Raw genomic sequence first — 6674 nt, forward strand, 5'->3', positions numbered from 1 at the left:
TATTACCTAATCTATAGACCTTCTTATTAAAATTTTGCTATTTGTCCCAATCACGTCTTCTATTAAAAAAATTTTTTTTTTCTGATCCAGGATTGGATCCAAGATCACAAGTTGCATTTACTTGTCATGTCTTTTTAGGATCACTTGATTTGGAATAATTCCTCAGCCTTTCTTTGTCTTTCATGAGCTTGACATTTCTGAAGCGTACAGGCTGGTTATTCTAATGAATGTTCTCCACTTTGGGCTTGTCTGGTGTTTCCTCATGATTAGATTCAGGTTATTAATTTTTGGCAAGACTGTCACAGAAGTGACATTATGTTCTTCTTGGCACATCATCTCAGGAGGTATCTGTTGTCTTTGTTCCATTCCTAGTGATACCAACTTGGGTTGCTGGTTAAAGGAAGGTCTACTGCCATAGAATTATGACTTTTCCAATTGTATTTAACAAGTATTTTGGGGAGAATCACCTGAAGACTATGAACATCCTGTGTATCAAACTTTTCATCCACTGATTTTAGTGTCCATTGATAATTCTTGCCTGAATCAATTATTACTATGATGATGGCTAAATGTGATTTTCTAATCCCATAATTTCCTCTTTATTTATTAGTTCAAGTGCTATTATAAGGAAGAGCTTCCCCCTCCATGTATTTATTTATATTCATTACATTATATTTGTATCAACTCATGAATTCTTAGTTTATTCACTGGGTCATGATTCTTTCCTATCACTGTTTATTTTGACACTTCCATGGTCCCAGATTTGGCTGCTGGGAGCCCCTTCAAACTGGCACCTGTGTCCTTTTGACATTTCCTAATTTTTTTCTGAGCATTTCCTCACTTTCAGACTTAGCATGTATTCGCCCAGGAATCAGCCATCTGCCAAGGAGCCCTTGTTTATTTCAGCAGAGAATGGTCCAGGAAGTAGAATATCCATAACCATATCTATTCTAGTCAAAGCTATGGTTTTTCCAGTAGTCATGTATGGATGTGAGAGTTGGACTATAAAGAAAGCTGAGCGCCAAAGAATTGATGCTTTTGAATGAAGGTGTTGGAGAAAACTCTTGAGAGTCCCTTGGACAGTAAGGAGATCCAACCAGTTCATCCTAAAGGAAATGAGTCCTGAATATTCACTGGAAGGACTGATGCTGAAGCTGAAACTCCAATACTTTGGCCACCTGATGCAAAGAACTGACTCATTTGAAAAGACCCTGATGCTGGGAAAGATTGAAGGTACGAGGAGAAGGGGACGGCAGAGGATAAGATGGTTGGATGGCATCATCAACTCGATGGACATGAGTTTGAGTAAACTCCAGGAGTTGGTGATGGACAGGGAGGCCTGGCATGCTGTAGTTCATGGGATTGCAAAGAGTCGGACATGACTGACTGAACAGAATGGAACTGAACTGATATCTATTTAAATATCTATTTATAAACTCAGGAGCTCATGTTGTTACATCCTAGAGGAACATTCTTGTCCTCCCTGTTGCCATATTTTTAATTCACTTCTCCAACAGCAAAAAACTTAGATCCATGACTTTCATCACATTTACTCATTTGTTCAGTCCTAGAACACAAAGAAAGTCATTTCAGAATTGATCACCTGAGCAGAGACATTACTTTGCCAACAAAGGTTCGTATAGTCAAAGCTATGGTTTTTCCAGTAGTCATGTATGGATGTGACAGTTGGACCATAAAGAAGGCTGAGCACCAAAGAATTGATGCTTTTGAACTGTGGTGTTGGAGAAGACTCTTGAGAGTCCCTTGGACTGCAAAGAGATCAAACCAGTCAATCCTAAAGGAAATCAATTCTGAATATTCATTGGAAGGACTGATGCTAAAGCTCTAATACTTTGGCCACTTGATGCTAAGAGCCGACTTATTGGAAAATACCCTGCTGCTGGGAAAGATTGAAGGCAGGAGGAGAAGGGGACTACAGAAGATGAAATGGTTGGATGGCATCACCAACTCAATGGACATGAGTTTGAGCAAGCTCCAGGAGATGGTGAAGGACAGGGAAACCTGGCATGCTGCAGTCCATGGAGTTGCAAAGAGTTGGACATGACTGAGCGACTGAACAACAGCAGCCACTCTGAAAAGCAAAACTGCTAACTTGAGTCTGATATTTTTGCAGCCCTTTCTCATCCTTTGGGTGTGCTGTGCTGTCCTCTTCTGTGCTTAGTCGCTCAGTTGTATTCAACTCCTTGTGATCCCATGGGCTGTAGCCTGCCAGGCTCCTCTGTCCATGGGGATTCTCCAGGCAAAAATACTGGAGCGGGTTGCCATGCCCTCCTCCAGGGGATCTTTCCAGCCCAGGGATCGAACCCAGGTCTTGAATGGCAGGCGGATTCTTTACCGCTTGAGCCACCAGGGAAGCCTTGTCTGGGAGTATGTAGTCAAAATACTGTGTTCAAAACTTTCTTAAATTATGCTTTTTTTCTCTTTCAGCATGGTTATGTTATTCATTTGAAATACAGTTAGGCTTGTTTGTGTATGTATTTCATTTTAGGAATCTCCCCCATCTTTTATTATTGTTGCTGCTGTTGTTGTTGTTATTATTTGAGTACATAAAGCTTTAACATGGTTCCAAAAGTCAATTCTAGTCCAAAAAGTTATGCTGAGAGCAATACCTATAGCCCTCCCACCCCATTCCCACCCAACCTCGGAGGATAGCTGATCTCATTAGTTTGCCCTTTCTGTATTTTTTTGAAAAATCAGTCATATAAAATTTCTTACTTCTCTTTCTTTCTGTCATGAAAATTTACATGCTATAGGTATATTTTTGACTTTGAGTTTTTCATTTAACATCACATCCGGGGATCACTCTGTATCAGTTTATGGAGATTGTCCTCAGTTTAAAAAAGTTTGCTTGTTTACTGAAAGTAACATACACACAGAAAATGGTGTTAGAAGTTAGAGATTTCTTTTTTTTTTTTTTTTTTTTTTTTTTTTTTTTTTTTTGTCTTCCATCTTTATTTTTAGAGATTTCTTTTTAATTAATTAATTTATTTTAATTGGAGGATAATTACTTTACACTACTGTGATGGTTTTTGCCATACATCAACGTGAATCAGCCACGGTGCACATGTGCCCCCCACCCTAAACCCCCTCCATCTTCCTCCCCAGAACTTAGGGACTTCTGGGGTACTGGTTACCAGGGTGGCGGTGGGGGTTCACTTGATTAAGTTTTGCCCGGTTTGAATGCTGTATATAAGTGGGTTCACATAATGTTTACTCTTTGGTACCTGCCTCTTTTGTTTAGCCTTATGTTTGTGACATTTATCTACCTGTTTCTATGCAGTTGCCATTTGTCCATTCGTATTGCTATTTAGAATTGCACTGTATAAATATGTTAGAATATTTTTATCCATTGTATTGTTAATGGGCATTTGGGAATTTCCAGGTTGCTTTTTGCTTTATGGCTAGTGCTGCTGTGAACATTCTAGTACCTAGAATGTGTTTGGAACATAGGGGCAGAGTTGCTGAGTTACCAGGTATGCACGTGTTCAGCTTTAGCAGATGTGGTTAAACACTTTTGTAAAGTGCTGCTGTACCAGTTTACATTCCTGCCAGTCATGTGTAAGAGTTCCACTTGTTCAATTCTGTTCCCAATTCTACTAACATGTGGGTTTTCTTCCTCACACCAAGCAATTCTGTGACATCAGCTGGGCCATCCATAATTCAACTCAGTTCTGACACTATCTCCTGGAGATAGCATCAGATCCCCAGGGGTTAGGGGCTGAGTCCTACAAGACTGCTCCTACCACCCATTCTCAAGTTCAGCGCTTCCGAAATGCTGACTAGAGACTGGAGGAGGTTGCCGTGCCCCCTCCTTGGTTTGATTAATTTTCTAGAGCAGCTTACAGAACTCAAAAAACATTTGTGTTGTCCAGTTTCTAAGTCATGGCAGACTCTTTGCAACCCCATAGATTGTAGCCCACTAGGCTCCTCTGTCCATGGTATTCTCCAGGCAAGAATATTGGAGTGGGTTGCCATACTCTCCTCCAGGGGATCTTCCTGACCCTGGGATTGAGCCCTAGTCTCCTGTGTCTCTTGCATTGCAGGCAGATTCTTTACCTACTGAGCCACCAGGGAAGCCCCCCAAATATTTACTAACTAGATTATTGGTTCATAGTGAAAAGATTTAACTTAGGAACAGCCAGAGGGAGAGATAGAAAGGGTAAGGTGATACGGGGGAGCACACAGAACTAGCGTGTTCTGTGAGCGCTGCTCTCCCGGTACCTCTACATGTCCGCCATACAGAAGCTCCCTAAATTCAGTCCTTTTGAGCTTTTATGGAGATTTCATGACATAGGCCCAGTTGGTTAAATCTCTAGCCATTGGCGATTGAACCTAATCTGTAGCCTCTTTCCTCTCTCTGGAGGTCGGGGATAGGAGAGGGCAATAGGGATGGAGAATGGGACTGAAATGTCCAACTCTCATTACGTGTGGTTGCTTCCTCTGGTGACCAGCCCCCATCCTTTGGTGATCCCAGGCACTTTCCTAAAGTCACTTCAATAACATAACAGAAAACACCTGTATTCCTCTCATCCTGTGAAGTTCCAAGGATTGGAGAACTCTGTGCCAAGAACAGGACAAATATATATTACTTATTAAAAATTATGATATCACACTCACAAACATCAAACAAAGAGCACATCTCCCCTTTATCACCGCCAAACCGGCCTTCTGTGAGAAGCAGCCTGGTATAATGAAGGGGCTCTGGCCTTGAAATCGAAGACCTGGCTCTGCCAACCCTAACTGGCTGAGTTGTGTGCTCTTGACTTGTCTAAGCCTTAGCTTTCTTCTCTGTACAATGGGAATAATGGCCCTCGTCCTGCTTTTGGGACAGACACCAACTGGCATCAGAAGTGGTGGAATCTCCAGGCCGCTTTCGCCCAAGCCTGGCTCCCTACTTCCTGGGCACCGGCTGTGCATGAGACAGAGATACACTCACCCACATGCCAGTCCTATGCCTGCTCCTGTCCTGGGTCATTTTCTTCCTTCAGTGGGATCTTGTGGATTCCTCCACCAGAAAGCTTCCCTGATCACCTCCATTTTTCTTCTTTATAACAGAAAGCCTAGACCGGAAAGAGCAAGGCTTGAACCCATTTGCCTTTGGCTGGCTCCACTGCTTGAGATCTAAGGCTGGTTTCCAGGCACAGGGCTGGGGACCTGGGGACTGCCTGCAGCATCTCTGGGGCACTTTGCAAACTGCTGCTTTTTGGTGCAGTGCTAGAGGAGGTCATCCGAATGTGGCAGCAGAGGAGGAATAGACAATTTTCTTTGCATTCTTAGAGCGGCCAAAGACAGATGCAAGCAACTGCCACATGCCTTTGTATCAGTGAAGAAAACAGAACATCCCGCAAGCAGGACCCCCAAATCCCCCCAGAGAGCCCGCAGGAGGGGTGTGTTCCCACCCTTCTATTCCTCAGCTCACCTGTATGTTCCGACCTGGGCCAGGCTTAGGTTTAGAAGCTCTGCCCCTTGTCATCTGTAAGGAGGGATTGAGCATGGCACTGTGCAGGCCCTAAGTGGGATTCTGAAGTGTGTCCTTGCCACAGATGCAGAGGGCCTTGTGGGGAAGCTGAAATACAGACACAAACAACTGAAAACTATGTTCCAGCAGAGGCCCAGATGGCCTTTAACTAGGAAAGTGAAGTCGCCCAGCCGTGTCTGACTCTTTGAGACCCCATGCACTGTAGCCCACCAGGCTCCTCAGTCCATGGAATTTTCCAGGCAAGAGTACTGGAGTGGGTTGCCATTTCCTTCTCCAGGGGATCTTCCCAACCCAGGGATTGAACCTGGGTCTCCTGCATTGCAGGCAGACGCTTTACTGTCTGAGCCACCAGGGAAATCCCAAAACCAGAAGGTGGATGGCTAATGGGGGTCAGCTAAGAGAGAAGAAAGAGCTCCAGGCCCAGGTTACAGCCTCAGTGCAGACACAGGGCTGGGACCTGGGCATGAATATGGGATGAATGATGAAAGCAGATGGTGGTTATACCACCAAGGGCCTTGAAAACCTGGCTGATGAGGTGAGATCTTATCCCATGGGTAACGGCCAGGGAGATCTGCAAGGAGATCAAACCAGTCAGCCCTAAAGGAAATCAATCCTGGATATGCACTAGAAGGACCAATGCTGAAATTGAAGGTCCAGTCCTCTGGCCACCTGATGAGACGAGCCAGCTCATTAGAAAAGACCCTAATACTCAGAAAGATTGAAGGCAAAAGGAGAATGAGGCAGCAGAGGATGAGATGGTAGGATGGCATCACTGACTCAATGGACATGAATTTGAGTCAACTGGGAGATAGTGGAGGACAGCCTGGCGTGCTGCAGTCCATGTGGTCACAAGGAGTCAGACATGACTGAACAATAGCAAAAAGGCCAGGGAGCTACTGGTGCTTTTGAGGGGGTGGGTACGGGGTGACATAATCAGAGGTGATCACACATGCTCACCTGTGGAAGGCCCTGAGCCAACAGTCTTCCCAACTTGCTTCCACCATTTGAACGCCCTTCCTTAGGAAGACAAAGACTTTTCTGGCACCAAGAGGCCCTGCTAAAGGAAAAACTAGATATCAGTGCAAACTTTGATGTGATTAGCTACTCAACCTGTGTTCCTTAGACAGCTATGATTCCAGAGGCCAGGTCCAGACTATGTGCTTGTGAGACTTGT

The 6674-nt window shown here is 44.2% G+C and overlaps 1 long non-coding RNA gene across 1 annotated transcript; it reads right to left on the minus strand.

Annotated features, from left to right (window-relative positions):
• Positions 1 to 3001: 3001 nt before the first annotated feature.
• On the minus strand, positions 3002 to 6122 carry LOC102414122. The gene is made up of 3 exons (XR_329546.4): positions 5441 to 6122; positions 4958 to 5081; positions 3002 to 4579 (listed from the first exon to the last, which is right to left on the minus strand). It is a non-coding gene; the product is annotated as an uncharacterized LOC102414122 (long non-coding RNA).
• Between the last annotated feature and the right edge of the window lie 552 nt (positions 6123 to 6674).

This window comes from Bubalus bubalis, chromosome 20 (genome assembly GCF_019923935.1).
Source record: "Bubalus bubalis isolate 160015118507 breed Murrah chromosome 20, NDDB_SH_1, whole genome shotgun sequence".
Lineage (NCBI taxonomy): Eukaryota > Metazoa > Chordata > Mammalia > Artiodactyla > Bovidae > Bubalus > Bubalus bubalis.